The sequence below is a fragment of the Nomascus leucogenys genome, chromosome 17 (assembly GCF_006542625.1).
Source record: "Nomascus leucogenys isolate Asia chromosome 17, Asia_NLE_v1, whole genome shotgun sequence".
Lineage (NCBI taxonomy): Eukaryota > Metazoa > Chordata > Mammalia > Primates > Hylobatidae > Nomascus > Nomascus leucogenys.
Genome location: NC_044397.1, coordinates 11,684,406 through 11,711,649, shown reverse-complemented (window position 1 = coordinate 11,711,649; position 27,244 = coordinate 11,684,406). Strand labels below are relative to the sequence as shown.

Sequence of the window (27,244 nt, the reverse complement as noted above, 5' to 3'; positions counted from 1 at the left end):
GAGGTCACAAAGCTAGTTGGCAGCAGGGCTTGGCCAATAAATAGGATTTCTTGACTAGAGTCAAATAAATGAAAAATCAATATAACTGAAATGAACAACAATCAAGATTTGTTTATGTGGATACAGCTGGATTACAAAAATTTTAAAATGTATTCCACTTAGCAAAACCTCTAAACATGTTCTTTATAGTGACAATATATATTCTGAGACTTCCTCTTCTTGTTCTCGTAAAAGAAGTTGATGAGAATGTTGGGCTAATGGCAGATAAATGTGAATCATAATTTATATTTGTATAAGCATGTCAATAGCTTAGAAAGATTATTTGATCCTCTAGAAGCTTGGATTCTTACCAAATCCATGTGAGGTGGTGCTATGGTTCGGATATTTGACCCTCCAGATCTCAAGTTGAAATCTGATTCCCAATGCTGGAGGTGGGGCCTAATAGGAGGTGTTTGGGTCATGGGTGGATCCCTCAAGAATGGCTTGGTGCCATCCTTGCAGTAATGAGTGAGTTCTCATGCTATAAATTCCCAGAGAGAGCTGATTGTTAAAAGGAGCCTGGAACCCTCTGCTCTCTCTTGTTTTCTCTCTTACTATGTGATCTCTGCACACACTCACTCCCCTTCACCTTCCACCATAAGTGGAAGTTTCCCAAGGCCCTCACCAGAAGAAGGTGCCAGCACCATGCTTCTTGTACAGCCAGCAGAACCATGAGCCCAATAAACCTTTTTTGAAAAATAAATTACCCACCCTCAGGCATTCTTTTATAGCAACATAAAGAGACTAAGACAGTTGAGTAAGGCAGTCATTTACCTGATTCCGTCCTCCTATTAAGATGGAGCCCAGGATTCATCCCAGGTAGTGGAACCCTGTGTGTAGCATTCTATGCAACATTTCACACTGTAGGATTCTACTAACCCAGTGCAGTGCTACAAGGATGTGAGGTGAAAAATAAGAGAGAAGAACATCAAATTCTAACCCAACCCTGCTGCAGAGAATCTGTTACCACTCAGGCTGCCACTTTGAATTTTGAAAGTGAAGATCATGATTTCAAAGATGGGCTCAGACTTGTGAAATCTAGTGATGAACAGATCTTCAGAAATGCCAAGCTCTGATATTATTGTGAGTAACAATTAGTTCCCAGATGATTTTTATTTTGGGGAAGAAAATCTCAGAAGTGATTAGTCAACTAGCCGAACAGCTGCAAAAGTCTTCATATTTGAAGACGTTGCCCTCTTTTCAGAGGACAGGCAATAGAGCTCCAAATGCAAGCAGATTTTGCACACACCAGGAATTACTCTGTCAGCAGGCTTAATTAGGTAGAAAAAGTTTCCTCTAATTCCAATACTAAGGCACATTATAAATCAATGACTCACAGGATTCAGAGGTTGGAGGAAACCCCGATTTTGCTATTGCCCCACTTGGCTAACTTAGCAAGTACAGAGGAAGATGGAATTTGACTTCAATTAGTGTTCCTTTTAAAGAAAAAATATTTCTAGAACACACCTAATCTTTCTTTAGTAATGTAAAACATTTTAAATTTAACACGTTAGTGGTTTGACGTTTAATATTTTGAGCCCTAATGAATTCTGTTTTATTTAATAGACAATAACATTTGATATGTTATACTTATGAATGCTTAAAACACATAAGTTAGGCCATTTTTTAACACAAACTTATTATACCGAACAAAGCAGAAAAAAATACCACTTATAACACCACATGTTGACCATACTCTCTCTATAATCCTGGTTCCTTAGCATTCTGGGCAAATTTTGTAGGGGAAAGTGGGACTAATGATATTTCCCTCAGAGAATTGTTGTAAACTTTACTGGGAAAATATATGTTAGTAACTGGCACATGATAGGTGGTCAGTAATGTTCACATCTAACTTTCTTGCTGCCCTCATGTAAAGACAGGAATTTTTATCCCTAGTAAGCCAAAGGAGGACTACTTTTAGCCAGGTAAATCTTCAGATTCAACTAGATTAGAAATTTTTTCTTTGAGTTTTCTTAAGAAAATTCCTTTGTATTATGATTTATCTGTTAAAGGAAAGGTAGGAAGGTTGGAAGTGTTCCTTATTCATATAGAAAGCCCACTTTCAGTGTATGTCCTAGCCAGTGATCCACTGATTGATTGAGCTTCCCAAGTACCCTTACTTCTGATGTACTTAGCCATCTGCTGTGTCCTAGCTAACCCTAGCTAAGAGCATGGAATATTCACTGACCACCCAGTTCTTCTGCTCCTTCTCCCCCCATCTCCTAGAAGTAAGCACTCAACTCAATCCTTGTGGATAATTTAAGGTCTGGGGAATATATAACATGGACAATATTACACTGTATGATCAGTGTTGTATTAAGCCTTAAAAATGTAGCATATAAATTTGTTTTTGTCAAATGGAAAAACAGAATAAAAGGGATACATTGGATTTTCAAGGAGAATAACACCACCTCCTTCTTTAGTGGACTGAGACATGTTTTTGGGAAAAGTGGGATTTGGATAGAAAAGCGGAGGTGGGGACATCACAGAGAAGAATGTATAGTAAAGGGAAGGAGTGAACTGGTTAATCCTCCTTGAAAGAAAAAGAAAAGGAGAGGAGTATTCCAGAGAGAAGGAAATGGTCAGTTTATCTGGAGTTAAGCATTTGTGTATTATCATGATTAATCACAGGGACAGTTGCCAAGCTTTCATTATAAAAATATTCTCCAGGAGAATTCATCAAGTTCCATTCCCTATTAATTTCTGTCCATGCATTTTATTTGGCATCTTCAATGACAGAGGACACTTTTTAAAAAAAGAAGTGAAGACAAAAGAAAAAGTTCATCAGAGAAATAATTTATGTGTGATATTTAAAAATTAAGCCATGTCATCATCCTAAGAAAACCATGAGACTTTAGTTTTAGTATAAACTTGCAGTGTGTTCTTGAGATTTCTAAATATAAGGCTTAACATTTTTTCCTTAATACACATCGATTTGGTGTCTCATATTTATTATTTATAAGGAAATTATAAAACAAAGTAAAACGATGTTTTACTAAAATGCCACATTATTTTTAGATATGGGATTTTAAAACTTGATTTATAATCCTACGTTTACCATGAAATACTCTTTTCTTGTATGGCCTTGAATACATTTCCCATCTGTGAATCTGTGTAATCATGTACAAAAATAAATGAGACAAAACTTAAGTGCATTTTAACCTCTTCAAATTGTAAAAATTGTATACTATTACATTTTCAAAAGAAAACACAATCTTTTTTTATTTATAGCCTTTTTGAAAACTGTGTTAATAATAAATAGAATCTTCAAAGTTCAAATCATTTTTTTTTGTTAGGTAGCATGAGAATTTTTCTAGGACTACAAACCAGCATCTAGCCTAGTTAAATCTTAGTTTCAAAACCAACTTCCTAAAGAAACTTAATGAGATAAAGGAAGATTTTAAAAGGAGATCTTCTCTGTTCCTGGTGGGGAATAGCAAGGACTCCTGAAATATGTATAATTTAACACTGATAACAACACAAGGCTTAGCAGTTCCAAAGTGTATGTCAGATACAATCACACTTGACCTAAATGATCTTATAAAAGCTAATGTATTCAAGCCTCACCACTGAAACTGGTAAAAGTATGGCTCTCTTAGGAATGTGTGCCATCTTCCATGTGGAGGACATACCCGCAGAGGGACAACTGCTGATGAATGGTTACTCCACTTTTGAGCATAGCCAAAAAGTCCCTCTGGTCAGGTTATCATCTCTTCTCAGTTCTTTAATAGGAAGACTGAGCTCCAACTCTGAATCAAAGTGCGTTAGCATTTGCAGATATAAACTAGATCAGACTACTGATTAAGCATTACTGTTGCATCTCTAGCAATAGAAGTGATGGTTTGTGTGTTTTTCTTTCTTAGAATCCCTGCAAGAAAGCCCATGGCAAGTTTCTGCATATTCCTGGTTTCTCACAGCCCTGAGAAACTCTTTCAGACGTTTTCTTAAGCCTGGAACCTATATGGGGATCAAATTCTAACTACACATGAATAAATAATATCAGTGCTAATAGTGCATACACTTTTTGTTGTGAGGTAATTTTGTCCTAAATACCAATTGCTATGCATTTTTAATTTCCCAGAATAAATCAAACTTTCCTTTATAAACTGGCTAATGAAAGAGTAAGCCCTTATTCTGTTTTTCCATTTGACAAAAACAAATTTATATGCTACATTTTTAAGGCTTAAGAACATAGGAGACTCTCTATTTCCCAAAGCAGATGTGAATTTTCTAGTTTCCAGTACAACTTTTTAATATTTAAAGTTTAGTAAATTATGGAAACCAAAGTAAAGCTATGATTTTACAAAACATAATTCATAATAAATCTTTATTCCAAATCATTTGTAGTTAGCAATAATATAGTGACAAAATCATAGGAAAACTCAGTTAGACAGAAAATTCACTTAGATCTGGAGTGAGATTCTGGCTCTACCAATTAATAGTATTATGGCTTGTATAACTTGCTTAAATCTTATGAGCCTTTGATCTTATCTGTTAAATGGAGATGATATTCTAAAATCATAGGATTGTAAAATAAGATAATGAGGTAATGTGTTCAGCATATCAAAGGTGTTCAGAAAATACTACTCTTCTTTTCCACTGTCCCCCTTAATCAAGTTGAAAGCATAGAGTGGGAATTTAATGAATGCATCACTGAAAAACAAAAACAATAAAACCTTTATGATTTTATCCTAGGCCTTCTATTTTTCTCACTTTATAAACTTCTAGGCCGTATTGATCACTTTGTTGGATACAATTACTACCTATGTGCTGATGGTCTCCAAATTCCTATTTCTGGTTCAAACAAATTTCCTGTGCTCTAGACCCTTATGTGTGATTTTTAGTATATGTCTCTGTTAAACTTACTTTAAATTCAACATTTCCAGAGCTGAGTTTAACATTCACACAATTGCACTCCCTCCTACCTTTAAAAAAATACGATGGCAAACAATCGGCTTCTCTTGCTTTGTTTCCTAGCACAGGTGCCAAAGCCAGAAATCTGGGATACAACTTAGACTACTCCCTGTCTAAATTTTTTACATTCAGTCATTAAGTCCTGCCCTTTCTACTTCTTTCAGGTCCATTTAAAACTCTCCATTCTTCCTGTTACTACCCCACTGCAGGCCACCACAATCTGTTGCCTGGATTTTTGCAACCAATTTTCAGCTAGTCGGTCTGCCTCTAATCATGCTTCTCTCCAGTCTATTGCTCATGTTACAGCCAGAAAGACATTTCTTTCTTTCTTTTTTTCTTTTTTTTTTAGACAGAGTCTCACTCTGTCACCCAGGCTGGAGTGCAGTGGCGCAATCTCGGCTCACTGCAAGCTCCGCCTCCCGGGTTCACGCCATTCTCCTGCCTCAGCCTCCTGAGTAGCTGGGACTACAGGTGCCCGCCACCACATTCGGCTAATTTTTTTGTATTTTTAGTAGAGACGGGGTTTCACCGTGTTAGCCAGGATGGTCTTGATCTCCTGACCTCGTTATCTGCCCGCGTCGGCCTCCCCAAGTGCTGGGATTACAGGCATGAGCCACCGTGTCCGGCCCCCAGAAAGACCTTTCTAAATATAAAACAGGTTGTGTCTCTTCCGTGCCTAAAGCCCAGGCCTTTCATTGTCCTAACCTGATTTATTAAGATATATTTTTAACATGCTTTATTTACAACAAGGTGCACTTCCTAGATGCTACCCTCACCCACAGGAACTCAAACATTCATTGTGGTATTGCAGCCAAGAACTCTCAATTCTATCCCTTCCTAGGACTTTTCCTAGGCAGAAGAGGACCTGCTTGCCCAAGATCACATCCTTCCTGGGGGGTAGCTTATATAGACTATGTCCAATGCATGCACCACTTAAAATTCTAGCCCCCATCCCAAATGGGAACAACTCTGAAGGTCCATTCCAATGTCAGAGTTCTCCATGAAATTGTCGGAATCCTTTGTTGCGACTATATTACAGCCAAATTTCTGCCCATGCACTTACAGAGAGAAGTTGAGGAGTTGGCTTTCATTGCTTCCCCACAGGTGTAGACCTTGGAAGCTCTCCCCATAAACATCCCATATGAAAACCTCAACCTCTGAATCTGTTTCCAAGAGACTCTGCCTTTGACTCAAGACTTTAGAGTTTTCTATGGACTATTTAGCATTTAAGCATCACACTGCATCACTTCTTCCCTTTGCATTCTATATTCTGCCCAATCTGAGCTAATTTCACTTCTTCAAATATATGGTGTTCTACTTGTGGGCCTTAGCACTTGTCCTTTCTTCTATCTGAGCACTCCCCTATCTCACTCTTCTGGTTTCTGCTTAACTGGTTTCAGGAGGCTCAGACCCAGGTACTAGTTAAGTGCCTCTCCTTTGTGCTTTCCTGGTACTTCCTTCTTTAGAGCACTCACCACTTGCATGTGGTATTGGCCATTTCTAGGCTGTATTATTGACTGGCTGTAGGCTTTGTGAGGAAAGGGAATTGTTTGCATTTTATCTTAGTACATTTCACAACGTTTGGCAAATGCTAGTCTCTCAAAAATATTTGCTGAATGACTGAAAGGGTGAATGATTTATTTAAGACTGGATTTGCATTGGTTGTAATTAAGAAATTTATGGAAGAGGAATTTACATGTTTATTTAAGAATGATCATGCATATTTTGCTTGAGAACTTTAGTCTTTGTTGAATATACGTGTGAGTGCTTATATGTTTGTGTATTAATTCAGACACAAGTAATCATTAGCCCATATATTATTCAAACACAGGTATTAAAACAAATCTCATAATGCATAATCCTTCATAGGAGTTGCTCAAAATGTCAATTCAGTTTCTGCTAAGAGCTTAGTTTTAACTATATTAATTGTATTTTTAAAATAGCTCTTCCATTAAAACCTGGCTTTAGAAAGTGTCAGAACTTATAGTTGTACTCTCTTTCTACTCTCCTTCTGCTGTTACTAACAATAGATTTCTGGGAAATTAAGGGCCAAAATAGATAAAATCCTGTCAAGGAGGTTATAAAGTGGTCCAAGAAATTAAATGGCCCAGTAAAGATGTTTGAATTAGTAAGTCCCTAGTCTTATGCTATAAAATGGAAAAAAATAGGAAATTATATATAAATGCCATCCTCCAACCTGATTATCACAGTTGGGTTACCTAGAAGCAGGGCAGATTCTTGTACCAAACACCAGTTGGATTTTGAGACATCAGATGCTCCCCTAGGGAAAAGGGAAGGGACTTTCTATGCATTTCTAGGTGACAAGGTGGCTCCTATTGGCCTTTGGCAATTTTACAGAAGAGGGGAAGCTCTGAGCTATTGATATCAACATTGACAGGAGGGGGAAATCTGCACACTCTTCTAATAAAGGGGATTTAAGTGGATACCAACATACATTATGCTATTCCCATGCCTCTGTGCTGTGTCTTTTGATAACTACAGCCTATTCATGCTAATTGCTGGCTCCTTATTTAGACTTTGGATTAGTCAAGGTTATCCAGAGAAAGAGAACCTATATCTATATCTATGTATTTAAATATCTATTTATTTATTATTGATTAACTTATTATGAGATTATGAGCCTGAGAAGTCCTGTAATTTGCCATCTGTAAGCTAGAGACCCAGGAAAGCTGGTGGTGTAATTTTGCCTGAGTCCATCTGTAAGCTGGAGACCCAGGAAAGCTGGTGGTGTAATTTTGCCTGAGTCCATCTGTAAGCTGGAGACCCAGGAAAGCTGGTGGTGTAATTTTGCCTGAGTCCATCTGTAAGCTGGAGACCCAGGAAAGCTGGTGGTGTAATTTTGCCTGAGCCAATGATGTAAATCCCAGTCCAAGCACAGGAGAAGATGAAATGTCACAGTTCAAGCACAGAGGCAGGAAAAGAGGGGCAAGTTCCTCATTCTCTCCACCTTTTGTTCTATTCAGGCCCTCAAAAGGATTGGATACTGATCAACCACATTAGAGAGGGAAATGTACTTTACTGAGTCTATAAGTTCAATGCTAATCTCATCCAGAAACACCTCACAGAACCACCCAGAAACAATGTTTAATGTGGACACCCCTGGACTACTCAAGTTTACATATGTAATTAACCATCAAAGTCCTTAAATTTTTCTTTCGAACAGAGATAAATCTGTACCAGAATTTTCTCCACTGGCAGAAATTATCACTAATTTTTAAAAATGTGTAAGTAGTCTCTATATTGCTGACAATACCTTATTTCTAAATTAAGAATAGAAAATAGTGATTCTAGTCCAGGATTTAATGATAATAACATATGATTTAATATTATTAAATTTCTATTTAGATACGAGAAGAGAATATTCAAATCTGGCAGATTCTTACAAGATGTGTTATTAAAAACAGAAGTTATTTCCTTAAGTCTCAATATTATCCTTATTTTTAAAATACTTGGGGACACTGTTGGTGTCAGTGGGAAATTGGCACATAATTATATGTTCATTTCCAACTCAAGAGAAAAGGAATGAATTGGTAGCAAGGCTGTTAGAAGGTTCTAGAGGGAGGAAGTCATACCAACGATCCTTCTCCCATGAAGAGCTTTGCTTAAGACATTGTACACTGGTTCACAAAAATATGTCAACCTTTCAATCCACACATTTGATATTGAAAGCATAAGAATTTGCCCTTAACTGTGATCCCAGAATACTTATACTTTAGACCCTTGTTAGAAACTATAACATCAAATTATCTGTTTTCTGACTCTTACCAAAGTTAGAAAAGCAGAGTTTATAAGAGGATATTTTGAGGGCATGCACTTCAGTCTTTTCAAAAGTTGTCCCACCATTATTGGATAAGCAGAAAGGTTTATCCTGGGATCACACTAGTTTTCTTCTCGCTGAGTATAGAAATTAGAAGTATACAATGGACAAATTCTGGAGAGACCCACTGCAGGTTTGATTTGATTATGATCTAATTGTTTTCACTGATGTAGAATAAGAGGCTGTAGTTAAAAGCACACAAGTTTCTGTTAATAGTCTGGCCAAACAGTTGTAGTTTAAAACCAAAGACCATCTAAATATGCATCTTTTGGATAGGAGAGAAGGAAAAAAATCTAAATTAAAAATTGGCTTCAAACTAAAGTTTAGAAAGGATTTTAAGTGAGATCATGTAGCTCAAACTAAACATACACACAAATCACTATCTAAATAGTGACTATGAATCTTAGCACACAAATTACTAAACTATAAAGTAGTTGGACAATTCTTTGCTCTCTGGGGAGTGCAAAAACCTCCAGGCCCATGTCCAGTGGGCTGGATGCCTGGTTAACGTCAGGCTGGCTGGACACTTGCTGTCATTATTGAAAGCCTATCAAGTGAGTCAGAGCTAGCTCTGGCAGGTGGGATCTGGGGAAGAGAGAAGACCATGTGACCAAGTTTGTTCATCCCGGAAGGCTACTCCACCTTTGCCAAGATAAAGTATAGTTTATCTCTGGGAGGAAAAGAAAACTGTTTTAAGAATTGCTTATTAGGAAAAAAAAAGTTAGACCATTTACAGATTTTTAACAATATATTTATATTCTATATAGATATGTATGTGTATTTGTATGTATATATACCATATACATATATATTTTTCAAATTTTAAAGCATTTTTGTTCTTAGAGATGAAACATCTTTAAATTTTTTTATCTATAAAACATCCAAGTTGACTCAAAAAGAACACTAGACCCTTAGGTTTTGTCAGAAAATGCTAAAAGTAGTTGGCTTCAGGGCTGTATTGTATGATTGACCCTTACAGTCATTTCATGTCCCCTTGTGTCATGAAACCTCAGCTGCTTGCTTCTTTAGGCTATTGCAGCTGCTACTGACACAGGATGGTAACGGAACATTGATACTACTGCAAGAAATCTCTTGCTTTGCTCACTACTTCTGGTCTCCTATGAAGAATTGGGCCACAGGGGCAAAATCTGGCTTCTTTTGAGGCTGCCAAAACACCAGTAGGCCCAGCCCCAAAGTGAGGCAAAGTATTAAGTTTCCATGGAGAAATGTTTACCAGGGGAGACAGGAGGGAAGAGGGAAGCAGCAGGATGATTTTTCTCCTTTTCCTCCACTTATAAACAGTTCCAAAGCATGGTGTTATTATATAGCCTGATCAAAGACATCCTTATGGATGTGCCTCTTCATGAAGCAGGCCAGCTTCATCATGCACCACTTGAATTTGTTTAACCTCTTCTCCAACCCACCTCACATTTCCCACTCATTTGTTGCTTTTGCGATTGCCTCAGGCTTTGTTTTCCAGTCAACCATGGCCAAGGCTGGGGCGTAATCCTTTAGCTACTGCTTGATAAAATAATTACCAAATCCTTTAAATTCCAACCACATACCAACATTTCCTAACTATACTTTTTTTTTTCCAGGCTTTATTATCATTAAGAAAACACTAGATACAAGCAAGAGAAAAAATGGGGAAGAGTTAGTTGAAAAGTAGTACCAGTGGTTTTCTTTCATACATTTATTGATGATTTCTAATTTCTGGGGTTTTTTTCTTGCATATTTTTAGTTTCTTTTTTTTTCCTGTAGTGCAGGTATATTCTTTATTTTAAAAACTGTTCAGAGAAAGCAAATGAAAATATTTTAGGCTTCATTTTTAAATATTAGATTATTTATTTTTTCTAATGTACTTTAAAATATGTTTTACAAGACTTTTTGTTTTTCACTGTGCTATCTCTCAAGTACAAAACCAGAACTTAGTAGACATTCAACAAATGTTTGAATATGGAAATGTATCAAAGGAAGCTTATGAAATAGGTATTTTACTCATTTCCAAAATATAATTTTGGTCTCAACATCTCTGCCATATTACCTCTTCTTCTATTTTAACACCCTAATCCAAATCCCTATCATCTCTTGCCTAGACAAAAGCATCCTAATTTCAATCACTGCTTCTACACTTATCCTGCTCCTACTCCAGCTGGCAATCAGAATAATTTGTTAAAAGTTTAAATTAAGGCATCCATAGAGGAAAAAAAGTAAAACCATCTTTTTTTACTGAAAATGATTCTATATGCAGAAAACGCTAAAGACTCTAGCAAAAGGCTACTAGAAATGATAAATGATTTTAGCAGGGTTTCCATATACCAAATCAATATCAGTAGCATTTCTATACCCCAATAACACACAGGCTGAGAGTCAAATCAAGAACACAATCCCATTTATAATAGCCACAAAGAAAATGAAATACGTGGGAAGACAGCTAACCAAGGAGGTAAAAGAGCTCTACAAAGAGAACTACAAAACACCACTGGAAGAAATCAGTGATGACACAAATAAATGGAAAAGTGTTCCAGGCTCATGGATGGATTAGAAAAATTAATATTGTTAAAATGCCCATACTGCCCAAATAAATTTAAAGATTCAACGTTATTCCTATCAAATTACCAATGTCATTCTTCACATAATTAGAAAAAAACAACTCTAAAATTCATATGAAACCAAAAAAGAGCTGAATTAGCCAAAGCAATACAAAGCAAAAAGAACAAAGCCAGAGGCATCATACTAGCCAACTTCAAACTATACTATAAAGCTACCACAGGTAATCAAAACAGCACGGTACTGGACAAAAACAGATACATAGACCAATGGAACAGAATGTAAAACTCAGAAATAAAGCAATACACCTAAAACCATGTGATCCTCAACAAGGTCCAACAAAAATGAGAACAAGCAATGGGGGAAAAACTCTCTATTCAATTAATGGTGCTGGGATAACTGGCTAGTCATATGCAGAAGAATGAAACTGGACACTTACCTTTTACCACATACAAAAATTAACACAATAGGGGTTGAAGATTTAAATGTAAGACTAAAATTATAAAAAATCCTAGAAGAAAACCTAGAAAATGCCCTTCTTGACATCAGCCTTGGTGAAGAATTTATGATTAAGTTCACAAAAGCAATTGCAACAAAAACAGAACTTGACAAGTGGGACCTAATTAAAGAGTTTCTGCACAGCAAAAGAAACTACCAACAGAATAAACAAACAACCTACAGAATGGTAGAAGATAGGCCCAAATTGTGCATCAGACCAAGATCTAACATCCAGAATCCATAAGGAACTTAAATCAATCAACAGGCAAAAATTAACCCCATTAAAAAGTGGGCAAAATAGATGAACAGACACTTCTCAAGAGAAGACATATAAGTGGCTAACAAACATGTGAAAAAATGCTCATGATCACTAATCATCAGAGAAATGCAAATGAAAACCACAATGAGATACCATCTCACACCAGTCAGAATGGCTATTATTAAGAAGTCAAAAAACAACAGATGCTGGTGAGTCTGTGGAGAAAAGGAAATGCTTATACACTATTGGTGGGAATGTAAATTAGTTCACTATGAAAAGCAGTGTGGATATTTCTCAAAGAATTTAAAACATTTGACTCAGAAATCCCATTGCTGAGTATATACTCAAAGGAAAACAGATCATTAGATCATTAGAGGTACATGCGCTCATGTTCATCGCCACACTATTTATAATAGCAAAGACATGGAATCAGCCTAGGGGTCCATCAGTGGTGGATTGAATAAAGAAAATGTGGTACATATACACATGGAATACCATGCAACCATAAAAAATAATAAAATCATTTCCTTTGAAGCAACATGGATGGAGCTGGAGGTCACGATCCTAAGCAAATTAATGCAGAAACAGAAAACCAAATAAGGCATGTTCTCGCTTATAAGTTAGAGCTAAACATTAAGCACACATGGACATAAACATGGGAACAATAGACATAGCGGACTAGTAGAGTAGGGAGAAAGGGAGGTGGATTGAAAAAGTACCTATTGGGTATTACGCTCGCTACTTGAATGCAATATACCCATGTAACAAACCTGCATTTGTACCCCTGTATTCAAAATAAAAGTTGAAATTTAAAAAAAAGTAAATTCAAGTATGCCATTGCACTGCTTAATATGTCTAGAAAAAAATTCAAGCCTCTTATCAAAGCCCACGCAATCTAGCCCCTGCTTGTCTCTGATCTTATTTCCCCCCATTGGCACCAGGTTTTCTTTCCTCCAATAGGTGGCATTCATTTCCATCTGAAGAGATTTGCACATACTGTTCCTTTTGTCTGCAATGCTCAGACTCTGGGTCTTGAAATGACTCATTTTTCTGGTCATTTCAGCCTTACATTAGAAATGACATCCTCAGCAAGGTTTTTCCCTAGCAAACCAATCCAATTTAACCCTCTCCCATCCTGTTCCTTATGGTCATTTCTTCTTATAAGCACCCTGGCTTCTGATAGAATTTACTGCTATCTGAAATTATCTTGTTCATCTGTTTAGCTTTTTAAGTATTCGGACATGGCTTTTGTTTCCTCACCCAGCATAGAGACACTAGAATGTACACTCTGGGCAGGCGGGCATTATTTGAGTTTTGTACAGCACTTGAAACAGTGCCCTGCGTGCACCAGCTGCTGAATATATGCTTGTCTCTATTGGTTAAGGTAGCACTGGCATTTTGTAAGTTTCTTTTAAAGTTCTTTCATCTTAGAAATGTTACTCTAAAACCTCACACAGCTTTAATCTGAATCCAGTGAAAGATAAAGAAAAGCTAATGAAACCCTTTCTTAAGAAGAGTGCTGCATCACAAAACTAAATAATATTCAGCTATTTATTTGAGGAAAAATTGGTTAAGTGGTAAGAAGACCCTTAGGAAGAACGAACTTCACTGCTTAAAATTCTCACATTGTTTTGCTTGTTGATAACGTTTTTAAAATGCACATACAAATCTTTCTGGAATTTCAAAATGCATTAGTACTTTTATATTTTGTGGTCAGTGTTTTCTACATCTAGTGAAAGTCTTCAAGTTGAGATAATCCTGGTTCAGGTTTTCTTGGAAGAAAATACTTGATATATTTCTCTATAACATAAGACTGAGTTTCCCCAAAGCAATTTCATCAAGTTAATTGCTCCACTGTTATCTAAAAGATCTTTCTTCCCCATTGCTTTTATCAGGAACTTGACATCATCAGACAGTAAATCAAGAGGCACTGACAACTGAGACTGAGTGATGGTCCCTGCCTAGGATTTGGAATCTTTACATGAAATAGGGACTCTAGCCACCAGCGACAAAGAAGTCAGGGAGACTTGTCTCTAGGAAGCACTTCTAGGAAACAGGAATTCAGGTCAGTGATCAAAATTATTAATAGCTTTGGAAGCTACATTAACATTTTAGTTTCTTCTAACTTATTTGCTTGCCACCCTCCCAAAACACACAGAACTTTTATGCACCCTTAAAAGTAACACAAAGTAGAATTATATATATCCCAGTTCATTGCCATGGGAATTTGCTATAAGAACATTCTCCTTAGTAGAAATAATTTTTTTATTTTGAAACCATCACTACAAAACTTCTTTATAATGTTTTCTTCATTTTTCTGTGGAAGAAGCTGCTCTATAGAGAGTCAGTAAAATTACTGGCCTTCGTATTGGTTTGTCTGCAGATGGAATTAAGACACTTTAGTGTGCCCTTCAGTCCAATGCTACCACTTCCTGGTCGTGTTTAAATTGGTTTTAATTGCTTCAGTGTCTGCTGATGGCAATATCCATGTTAAACAATGATTGTGGGACATGTGAAAATGTTTTTACTAATGTTTTTGTCTTGAGTCTCCAACGCTGCCTTTATGGAGGGGAAATAGGAATAAGATATTGGACATGTTCTGTGCGCACTGAATAAAACATTTAAATGTAGTTGTTTTGGAGAAGACATAATGTTCAGATGTCTTAATTGCTTTGTATTTTTACTTTTCTTTAGTGTACTCTGACTATAGTGAGCTTCACTTTGCAGTAGAACACAACTTTTAAATTTCCTTTTATATCACAGCTAGTTGGTAGGAAGGAAAGACAGATATGGGTCCATTTTTCTATTTAATCCTTGGAGTAGCATAAAAATAAAAACTTCCTAGTCTTATTCTTTAGTCCCTTTGCTCCACAAAGTAAAATAATTTCGTACACATTTGATCACTCCACAACAATAAATTAACAGGTAAAATATCATTTTTAGAAGTCAAGTTCCAGATATTTAATTATGGATTTAAAGATTTCTGATCAACCAGTTTAATGATGTCTGTTCTCTAACTGAAGTACCATATTTACCTATAAAAATGGGACTTATTTATTATCTTCTTGTTTCCTGTGTTTATTTAAAAAATTGAGCAAATGCTCACTGTTTTCTGACTCTGTTTCCCTTACAAAGAAAAAAAGTACTGATATGTTTGGTCTTTACTTCATGTTCTAGTAATCTTAAGATTTTTGGCCTGGGTTTATTATACTCACTAGTAAGATAAACTATCTTGCTCAGTTCTGAGCAGCATGTGCAACCACAATTATTCCTTAAAATATGTAAATACTGAGACTAGCTCTCCTCACTCTAAAATAATCTTATGTTCTCAATAACTTTTCTCTGTCTCCAAGAAGACATGAGAATTTTGGGCCCCACTGCTGAGAGTAGAATAATTAGAATTTTCTTGCAGAGTAAACTTCGTACTTACTATCCTTTAAACTAATAGAAGCAGTGAAAAGTAATGCAAGCATGAGAAATACATACTGCAGATAAATTATTCTTTTTAAAATCTTTATATGATCAAATTCTGCTTTATTTATTCTTAGTCTTAAAGTATTATTCTTTTCCCAAAGTAAAATCAGTTGGCAAATGTTTTGTAGATTTATTAGTATATCTAGATACTGAATTTTAAAAACAACCATTTTAAGTACTTAGCATTTGCTTAGAGATGCCTGATGCATAACTGTGCAGCTTTATATCACCCAGTGCCTGTATCTTTGAGTACATTTCTGTGTAACCCATATGCCACTAGGTTTCACCAACTCTGGGCATTAGTGATTTGTGTTAGCTACAGCATTGCTATGTTTTGTTAATTTGACTTTTTCCCGTCTACACTGTAAAACACTTATCTTCCCCATACAAAGCTCTCATTCAGTGTGAACCAGTGGGAATAATTACCAATGTGACCTCAGAGGAGAATCTAAGTAGACAGTGAGGCTTGGATCCTGAAGGCATCCTTACCTGGCAAACTGCCCACTCCACATTCATAATTGACTTGATTGTGCCTTCTGCCTAAAAGGTCATATCCATATTATGGAGCTGCCTACATCTGCCTTAAAGCCTCAGTACAGTATTCCAGTTTTAAATAAGCCCTTCGCCCTATGCTCATTCCACCTGCTTTATTTCTAAACTGATGATAGAATTCATTCACCAGAATGAACACTGATCTATAAAACCTCACAGATATAGGAATTGGACTATAATTTACATCAGTTCCTCCTCTTGTGCCTTCTTTGGAAGCCTAGTTTCCATTATTCCCCTTTTGGTGAGTGCCAGATTTACTTTGGGAAAATTACTTCTTCTCATTTTTGTATAGTCAAGATGTCTTGCTCTCTGCTGGCTGAGGGGAAGAGAAAATGACTCAGGTGGGGCCACCTTGATTTTTTTTTTTCTGTCTCCCAAGACTAAGAACTTGAGTAGAGTGAATACGAGGAAAAAAGTGGTGGCACTCAAACTGGTCTGCTACTTGGAATCTTTATAGCCTTGTTTTTATCTTTTTTTTTTTTTCTGAAGTCATCTTCTTTAGCCTTCTCATCAATTTTGAACTACAAAATATTCTTGCAGTACGTTATTTTCTGCTTAGCAAGTCAGAGTTGATTTTTATTGTTCATATCCAAATTATCCAAGCTGAAATATGTGCTTTCTTGAATATAACTCTGAACTGCATATATATTCTTTATGGAATTTATTCAATATAATTATTTCTGAATTAGCACTTTGGGGTAATTTTTGACAGTTTCAGAGATGGTTTCACAGGCGGACCTGCCAGCTTATATTTTAGGCCTACTTAAAGAGAAGAGTGAATTAACAGAACATATTTCTGGTCATGCAATAAATTTTTTTTGTTGAGAATGATAGTAAGAGGAGTTAAAAAAATAAACAAATGACAAATATTTTTGGTGCCCATAAAGAGTATATTTTTATGTTTGACTAAGAGGGAGATATTATGTGATAAAAGAGATAAATCTCCATACTGAAGAAAGTATTAGACACAACTGTAGAAAGTTAAATAAAAATGTATGTCTTTATAAATTATAGTACAAAAATGCAAAAAAAAAATCATAGGGCAATCATATGATCCATTGCCAAATGAAGGCTAGAGATAACAGATGCTGTGATGTCAGAGGGAGCTATGACACCTGTGTGCCAAAGTTATCTGGAAAAGTTTCGTAGCAGCCTAGAGGAGATTGGATTAAACTAGGCCCAAAAGGATAAGGTGTCCAGTGAGTATCTCCCAGTCCTGCAAAGGATGCCAAACCACAAGAAGGGGACAGCTCTAAAGGGTACATAATATTATAACAATACCCTTGAACTGGCCTTTCTGATGACAAAGTGATACCTCATTTAATTTTTTCTTCATCCACCAATTAAACTCTCACGTTTGCTTTCTGACTTGCTCAGATTGTCTGATTTGGTAAGTCATTTTATCAAATTGCAGAGTTCTTAATTCTCCCACTTTAGCTGCAAGTTGAGAATTGCCTTCTTCCAATATTGATTTTGGAGTGTCCTAGTAATGCCCTTATTCTCACTGGCTCCTCTCCTGAAATAATTGGCTCCTCTCTTTTTGAGCAGCATCTGCTGGGCACATGCCAAGCTTCTCTCCTTGACAGTCTCCAAGGGCTGTACTCAGATAACCGGGAGGACTTGGGTAGTCTGAGGGAAAGACACTCAGAGTGATAAAGTAAAGAGAAAACTGCATAAGCCAAAGGATAGATGCATAAAAGTATATAATACATTCAGGGGAGCAGCCCTGACTGATTGGAGTGACAGGATGGAATGGGGGAATAGCAGAGGATTAAAATAATAAAACAGGTTAGAGCTAGTTTATGAGTCTAGCACCCAAATGATGTCTGGTTTTCATTCTGTAGGTAATGGGAGCACAGTCAATGTCTTTAATCAGCACCATCTATACGAACATTGGGCTTTAGAAAGATTCATTTGGAAATATTATGCCAAATAGATTGAAAACAGGAAGCTCTTGCAATGACCTAGATAGGAAGAGATGAGGACCTTGGCTGAGATAGTGACAACGAGGATGAAAATAAGTGACTGACATTCAAAGGCATACTAATGTTCTTGAGAGCCCCAAATGGTTATTGTGCTGTGCTTACGTAGAATAAATTACCAATAACTATTCTGAAGCTAGTTATTTTGTAGTTTTAATTAAAGCTTTTCAAGATCCCTTTATTAAGGCAAGGAAGGTACACAAATCACTGAAGTGAGCCTTGGAAAATAAGATAGCATTCATGTTGCTGCCGTATACAGAAAGACAAATGCCATGTAATTTTCCATTGATCCTGAACAGGGAAGAGTAGGCAAATAAGCCTTACACAATAGAGACAGGCCTGGGCATGCCCCTCCCTGTATTGTCATCACCACTGTCATCTTCCACCTCCCACTTTTGGGTGCATGGGCATAATGTCCAGGGGAGATGGTCCGGTTTGTTTAATGTATTCTTGTAAAGGTATTTTCTTTTTCTTTCTTTTTTTTGATAAGCTAGAGTATATCTCCTTTCTCTGCTGATAAAACTCATAATTAGTTTAATTTTAAAAAGTTTAGACAAAAATGAAATTCATAAAAGTATAAAAAATTAGAAAAAAACATAGTCAATCCCAGCACCTAGAAATATTAGTATATGGTATATGTTTCTAGATATCTTAAATGAATTTACATATACATTAACTTATAAGATTTTTTAAAAGATGAAAAATGCTTAAAATACATAGAAATATTTTCAACCCCCTTTTGGGAAATATTTTCAAAAACATATATATACACTTATTCTAATTATGACTATATGAAGAGTACATCAATGTGAGGTAGCTTAGGATGGAACTTTGAATCTCATGGGGGCCTGCCCTTAGGACCAGAGAGCTAGTTTAATAAACGTTTGTAATTGAGGTTTTCTATATGCATTTTGTTTAGGAGTGTCTTCTCCAGTAGAATATACCTAATGCTAAATGGCGAGTTAATGGGTGCAGGAAATCAACATGGCACATGGATACATATGTAACAAACCTGCACATTGTGCACATGTACCCTAAAACCTAAAGTATAATTAAAAAAAAAAAAGAATTGACATTTGGAAGTAGGACCACCTAATTGTTTTGTCTTTGGTACTGCTAAGAAGCAGCATGCAAAAGCCAGCTTTATTCTTCTGTTTGCCCCAGTGAAATAAATAAAATTAAATAGCATACACCCCATCCATATCCGGCCCTGGGAATGGGACTCTTTAATCAACATCAATGCCTTCGCTGCTGATAGAGCAAGAGACAGAGAGAGAGAGAGAGAGAGAGAGAGAGAGAGAGACAGAGAGAGAGATATCTGTAAGATGAACCAAATATAGCACTGAACTAACTGACAGCTGACAGTTTTAATAAATAAATTCTTTTAGGTTACTGTATTACACCACGACCCTAACCAGACCACATGAAAACACAAACATCAAATTTATCTACATAGAAAAAAAAATGACTGGAAGGAAATTCCCTTTTCTCAAGGGAATATGACTTCATTTTTTTCTTCTTTTTGGGTTTCTGTGTTTTTCAAATTTCAACAGAGAATATGTTATGCTTGCAATCTGTAGAATTAATAGTTGATATTAAGGGAATAACAATAGATAATATGGAAATGTGTGTTTCTGCACCACAATATGTTCTCCAAATAGGCAATTCAGATCCCTTTGAAATGACTAGTGTGCTTTGTCTGGCCTGGTGTAATGTGTTTAAGAAGCATGCCTGAGCTGGCCAGACTGCAGCAGACTGGTTTGTGATCAAAGACTAGTGAACCTGTACTGAGATTTGATTCATGGATGCTCTAACTTTAGTTTATATCAAACCAGCAACAAACAGCATAAAGGATAAAAAGCTGATACAGATACAAATGAGTGAGAAGATGCAGCTCCTCACAGCCTTTTTCATTCTGGGCACACACACAATGAGCCACCTATAAGCTGAGCACGCAACCCATGAGGTCACAGGAGTCCAGAGCTGTGGGCTGGCTGCCTTTCATATCTTTGGAGGCCAAGTCACAATTTAAGACTTACCCACTGTCATACAGCACGTTCCTTCCTGTTGACAGGTCCATACTTTCTAGATCCATTTCTTATATTTTCCATTTTTAGTTTTTAATTTTTGTGAGGACATAGTAAGTATATATATTTATGGGGTACATGAGATGTTCTGATACAGACATGCAATGCATAATTATCACATCATGGCAGATTGGGTATCCAACTCCTCAAGCATATATCTTTGTGTTACAAACAATCTAATCACATTCTTTTAGTTATTTTACAATGTACGATTAAATTATTATTGGCTATAGTCACCCTGTTGTGCTATCAAACACTAGGTCTTATTCATTCATTTAAATTGTTTGTCTCTTCCCCTCAGACCCCTCACTCCCCACTATCCTTCCCAGCCTCTAGTAACCATCCTTCTACTCTTAAACTTTGTGGGTACAATCGTTTTAATTTTTATATTCCCACAAATAAGTGACAACATGGATGTTTGTCTTTCTGTGCCTGGCTTATTCATTTAACATAATGACCTCCAGTTCCATCCGTGTTGCTGCAAATGACTGAATTCATTCTCTTTTTTGTGCGGCTGAATAGTACCCCATTGTTTATAAGAACCGTATTTTCTTAATCCATTTATCTGTTTAAAAACATTTGGGTTGCTTCCAAATCACGGCTATTGTGAACAGAGCTGTAGCCAACATGAGAGTGCATGTATCTCTTTCATATATTCATTTTCTTTCTTTTGCGTGTATACCCAACAGTGGGGTTGCTGGATCGTATGGTAGCTCTATTTTTGGTTTTCTGAGGAATTTACAAATGGTTCTCCATAGTGATTGTACTAATTTACATTCCCACCAACAGTGTATGAAGGTGTCCTTTTCTCCACAGCCTCACTAACATTTGTTATTGACTGTCTTTTGGATGTAAGCCATTTTAACTGGTGTGAGATGTCATCTCATTGCAGTTTTGATTTGCACTTTTCTGATGATCAATGATGTTGAGTACCTTTTCATGTGCCTGTTTGTCATTTGTATGTCTTCTTTTGAGAAATTTCTATTCAAATATTTTGTCTATTTTTTATTCAGATTATTAGATTTTTTCAAATAGAGATATTTAAGTTCCTTGTATATTCTGATTATTAATCCCTTGTTAGATGGGTAGTTTGCAGAATAGAGAGCTCAGAACCAAATACACATACCTACAGTAAACTCATTTTCGACAAAGGTGCCAAGAACATGCAATGTGGAAAAGGCAGTCTCTTCAATAGATGGTGTTGAAAAAACTAGATATCTATCTGCAGACAAATAAAACTAGACCCCTATTCTTCACTATATCTAAAAATCAAATTAAAATCAATTAAATAATTAAATATATGAATTTAAACTATGGAACTGCTACAAGAAAACGTCAAGGAAACTCTCCAAGACTTTGATCTGGGCAAAGATTTCTTGAGGAATACCCCAAAAGAACAGGCAACCAAATCAAAGACGGACAAATGGGATCACATCAAGCTAAAAGAAAAACTGCACAGCAAAGGAAACAGTGAACAAAGTGGAGAGACTACCCGCAGAGTAGATCCATTTCTCTTCATCAATCCTACAGGTGGCCTTTTACAGTGAGGTCCATGGAACTTAAATATGTTTACTGAGATGTTCCTGACTTGGCCTCTCTCACTGTTCTTTTAAGTACAGATATCTGTGCTGTGTAAGTACTGTGTCAATATAAAATAAATCCCCAGAAAGCCAAACATTGTTAAGATGTGTCCTAACAATTGGGGTGAGGAAAAGGATTCAGACACATGAAATTTAAACAATGACCAAAGTAAAATTCTCAGTGAAGAAGTTAGTCGAGTTTATGAAAGTTTTCTGAATAAAAAGTTATGTTATTCTTTTTGACTCATACTAATTTATTTGTGCAGTATGAGACTTAACTGCATTTTGTAATATGGTAAGTCTATTTCAATGGCCAGAAGATGGAGCCATTATATAAAGAATTTTAAAAACTTACATTCCCCCAAAAAAACTACATTTCTCTTTTTACTAAATAATTATTTTAAGACATCTTATGGAATCAGAGTAGTCTGAATATCTTTTTGCTTTTAACAATGAAAAAGAAGTAATATTTTATCCTCACATATGCAGAGAAGTAATATATTTTTAGGCAATTAGCACCTACATAAGTGAGCATATTCATGGAGGATTCATTGCTTCTGTCCTCAATAAGTGAATTATATTAGGAGAGATACCTGTAAGGTAATAATAGAATAAGCTGTTGCATGTTTATACTGCAGAATTATAATCACATTGGTTACTTTGGACCCTGGAAAACTTTATCAAGCAAGTGGCATATGAGCTGCTACTCTTTAACAATATTATTTGGGATTCTCATATAACAGGTAATCTGGGACTGTCTTCTGACAATGAGAAGTGCTCTGATTAAAAAAAATCTATTGTGTACCATCTATAAGCACCATCTTCCTCATACATTAATAATAATTCTTCTCTGTGACCTTTTGAGCGTTTCCAAACATTTTCCAAGTTCTTTCGTATACTGCTCATAATAATCTATACTTAGCTATAACAGGAGACAAAACAAAGAAGTTAAATGTCATATTTAATTAAGATCACACAGTCAGTAAGTAGCAGAGACTGAGACGCAAAGAGGCACTGACATAGAGGAGAAACTCATAGAGGCACTGTCTACTGGATTTCTCAGCTGGCACTCTAACTTCTACAGTTCAGCACATGCTTGAAACGAACTAGCAACTTGAGGAAATGAGTGCTTTTTGGATGGGTAAGTTTTAGGAGGACACATTAAAAGTTATGTGTAAAGAATATAGAACCTAGGAATTAAAATCCAGAGCGGATTGAGGGGAGAAGATGGCCAACTAGATTGAGCCGGGAAGATACGCTCCCAACAAGAGAAATTAAAATATCAACTAAGCCATCACACTTTGAACATATCTTTTGAGAGAAAACACTGAAAGTAAATAGAGAGGCGATGCAGACAACAAGGTGGAAGAGGGAGGAAGCTGGGACCCTGCACGGAGTTGCCAAATGTCAGAACCGGCTCCCAGCCCTGAACAGGTCCTAAGGAAGTCGAAGAACTGCAGGGCAACACACTCCCACCCCTGCCCTCTGCAATCCCAGCGACAAGAGATCCCACGACCTCCACAGGCATTGGAAAGCTTGTTTGGAGGTCCTAGCAGGGTAGCGCGGCTACTTGTATATCCTTGACCGAAGACTGGTTCTCCTCTATCCTTCTGTTGGAGATGGTCATCCTCTTCGGTGGAGCGGGCAGCTTTGGGAGGTTAGCACCTGGGGCGGTGAAGGAGGAAGGGGACACCTGCCTAGCCAGCCAGATCAGCCAAATCAACCCTGGCGATCAATGGGCCTGGTCCCAATACCCAAACGTTTGAGCACATAGCTAAGGAATATTGAGCTGAAATCTGTCGCTAAAACTCAAGGGGAGGAGGAGCCCCTACTCTCAGAGCACTAAGAAAAGAGAAGCATATATGCTCGTGGGCCGGCGCCGTACCTGAGTGTGCCTTCCTCCACAAGACCAGCCCGGGATGGGTGCAGCCTGCTTGTGAGCTCCGCCTGCGGGAGCCCCACAGATGGGAACAATTTGTTAATTGTTAACAAATTGTTAACCCAGTGATCCGGGTGCAGAATGCTTGGGACAAAACTAGCTGGTTTGGTCCAGCTACTGGGGCAGACCCCGGAAAGAGACCTGGTTGGGGGAGCGTGAGCTGGGCAGACCCCACAACTGTCTGCTGGGCAAAAAACCCTGGGCCATGGAGGCCACACTGGTTGCACAACCATGGCAATCCTGCCCTACCCAGGGATCCTCCACCTTTGACCCACTGCATCAACACATAAACCACAGATGTACCCTGCAACCTGCCCTGACTCTGCCAAGTGCAGAGGACCAGTGGGCACCTAAGGTTGTTACGTTGCTATGAGATCCAGGGAGCTGGATCATAACCTAACAACCTTCGATTAGGGCCACCCCTAAGGAACGGAGGAGTGCAGCCAACCAGGGCCCCTCGGGCTAAGGAAAGGCGAGTGCCGCCCAATGATTGGAGGGGGTCCCCGCAAGGCCCATGGACTTGGTGACAGGGTCATCTCTTGCCTCCCCCATCTCCCACACCCGAGAGAACTGCTGCAAATGCACTGAAATACAAAATAGGTGAGCGCGTTTCTGCCAGCCCTTACTATTAATATTACGCGCCGTCGCCATCTACTGGATCAAGCCTGGATTACACCACCAAATAAAAACTCTCCCAGCACGCATTGCTGGTGAAACCCAATGTAGGAATCTAGCCACAAAAAAAGATCATGCACAGAGCCTCGGCCTTTGAAAGTACCAAAAAAAAAAAAAAAAAATGAAGCCAGTAGACTATACTCAACGTAAACCAAAGTCAAACCCTCTAGAGATACAATATAAAAACAAAAGCTTCATCTAAGTGACAGCAACTTCCAAAAGGTGTAGGAACACCAGCCCTGACAGATACAGAATTCAGAATCTGGATGGCAAAGAAGGTCAATGAGATTCTGGAGAAGCTGAAACACAATCCAAGGAAGCAAGTAAGACATTCCAAGAGTGGGAAGATGATATAACCATTTTGAGAAAGAACCAAATGGAATTTCTGGAATTGAAAAACTTACTACAGGAATTTTATAATATACTCGGAAGTATTAACAACCTAATAGACCAACATGAGGGAAGAATGTCAGATCCCGAAGACTGGTCCTTCAAATAAATCCAGACAAAAACAAAGAAAAAAATAAAAATTTCAAAAGTTAACAAAACCTCTGAGAAATATGGGATTATGTAAAGAGACCAAACCTATGACTCGTTGGCATTTCTGAGAGAAAAGAAGAGTGTAAGCAACTTGGAAAACATATTTGAGGACGTAGTTCACAAAATTTTCCGCAATTACTAGAGGCTGATATGCAAATTCAAGAAATCCAGAGAAGGCCTGTGAGATACAACAGCAGCCCCCAACCTCTTTGGCTCCAGGAACCGGTTTAGTGGAAGATAATCTTTCCACGGACTGGGGAGGTGGGTATGGTTTTGGGATGATGGGAACACATTATATTTATTGTGCACCTTATTTCCATTATTATTACATTGTAATACATAATGAAATAATTATATAACTCACCATAATGTAGATTCAGTGAGAGCCCTGAGCTTGTTTTCCTGCAACCAGAGGTCCCATTTGGGGATGATGGGAGACAGTAACAGATCATCAGGCATTAGAGTCTTATACGGACCATATACTAGATCCCTAGCAAGCACAATTCACTTCTGATGACAGGTTCAATCATACTCTAAACTTCAGCATCACACAATATACCTTTGTAACAAAACTTTGTGCCCTCAGAATCTAAAACAAAAGTTGAAAAAAATAAAACAAAAAAAAGTAGGGCAATTTCCATTGGTTATCAAACTTATCTGCACATTAGAATCACCCCTGGAGCTTCTAAAAATTTCAATACACTCAGCTACACCCCAGATTAATTTAAGTAGAATCTATGGGAAGAGACACAGGCATGGGTTTTTAAGGTCTCCAGGTGATTGTAATATGCAGTAAAGTTTGAGAAACAGGGCTCTTAACCAGCATTTTCTCAGCTGTCGTGCATATACAAATCCTTGGCATCTGGAGAGCCCCTACTAAGTGTGGTTACTAGACAAAAAGCCTCAGTATTACCTGGAGATTGTTAGAAGTGCAAATTTTGAGCCCCACTGTGTATTTATTGAATCTGAATCAGAACCCCTGGGGTACATGCCAGCATTCTGTGCGTTAAAGTTCTCCAGCTGATTCTAATGTGTGCAAATGTTTAAGAATTAATGGTCTCACTTGGGACCATTCTCCTCCTCCTCCTTTTTATTGCTGGCAGGTGGAAGTGACACCATCTTCCAAAGGCATGGAACTTTATTACTTCATTGACAGTTTTATCCTGGAAACTGATCTATCTTTTGTTTTTCACCAGAATTTCTAAACAAATAGGCACAAGCTGTTTGATATTGGGTCACTTTTTGTTTCAATGGCTGGTCCCCTTGATGTCTAAAACGTTCGTGTTTTAGGAGGGTGTCGAAAAAGGGAACTAGCAAAGAAGGGAAAAAAGAGGAGAGAGCATTTCCAAGACTTTGTTGGTGCACTGAACTCTAATTAATCTACTTTTAGAATTCTCATTCCAACTAAATATGTACTACACATATAGTTGACACTAAAAATAAAATTTGCATCATCTCTGAGACATCTAGGATGTTTGGAAAATAACTATGATCTTATGAAGCAGCTTGACACTGACAATACTCTTGTTTTGTTTGTTGCTTTGTTTCTGGTGGGTTTTTTTATTACTACTCCCTGAAACAAACGAAAGATGTGGTATCTGGAGTCAGATCTGAATTTGAACCTTGATTTTACCCCTTTTGTGATGTGTATCCGAGCATGTTACCCAAGTTTATTTCCTCATCTTTCACAGGTAACTGACAAATTAGTTTTTAGCATTGTGCTAAGATAGGAGAGACTGAACATAAAATGCCTCACGTTATTCTTGGCACCTAGTGGATGTCAGTGATGTGCTGGAGCCTTCTTGGGCCAGCTGGAGAGAGCAATGGTGCACGGCTCCTTCCAAGTCTATGTTCAGTGACTTCAGATCATTTGCTGGAATTTAGCCATGGGGTGAGTATTTACACCACAGAAATAGGCAAAAGATACATACAGATAAGGCCTTATTCTCCAGGAGAGCCAGTTGCTTTACATTTACCAGTACACCATTGGTAGACATTCCTTTCGTGGTTATCTGTTGATGGGCAGATTTTAGAAGGTAATTTGTTTTTCTCTCATGAAACAAAAATAGCAAAGCATAGCCCAAATAGGAAGATGTCACAGAAGGGCTCCAGGAAAGCCCTTCCTGAGATCACTCTCTTACCATATATCTATTATGTATTCTCAGGATTTCTCTCAAATTCTCAGACTCATGGAAAAGGTGACACTAAATTATGAGCAGACACTGACATTTTTTGTGAGATTAGTTCATCAGAGGTTTTCCTTCTAAGCCAAACTGACTGAGTTCAGGGACCTGAAAAACACAATTTAACTAATGAG

The 27,244-nt window shown here is 37.4% G+C and overlaps 1 long non-coding RNA gene across 1 annotated transcript in view; it reads left to right on the top strand.

The window, feature by feature from the left end:
* LOC105737726 overlaps positions 1-27,244 on the top strand; it is a 241,937-nt gene that overhangs the window by 73,582 nt on the left and 141,111 nt on the right. Inside the window, exon 2 of the long non-coding RNA XR_004026351.1 lies at positions 13,994-14,163. This is a non-coding gene — a long non-coding RNA (uncharacterized LOC105737726). The remainder of the gene's footprint in view (positions 1-13,993; positions 14,164-27,244) is intronic.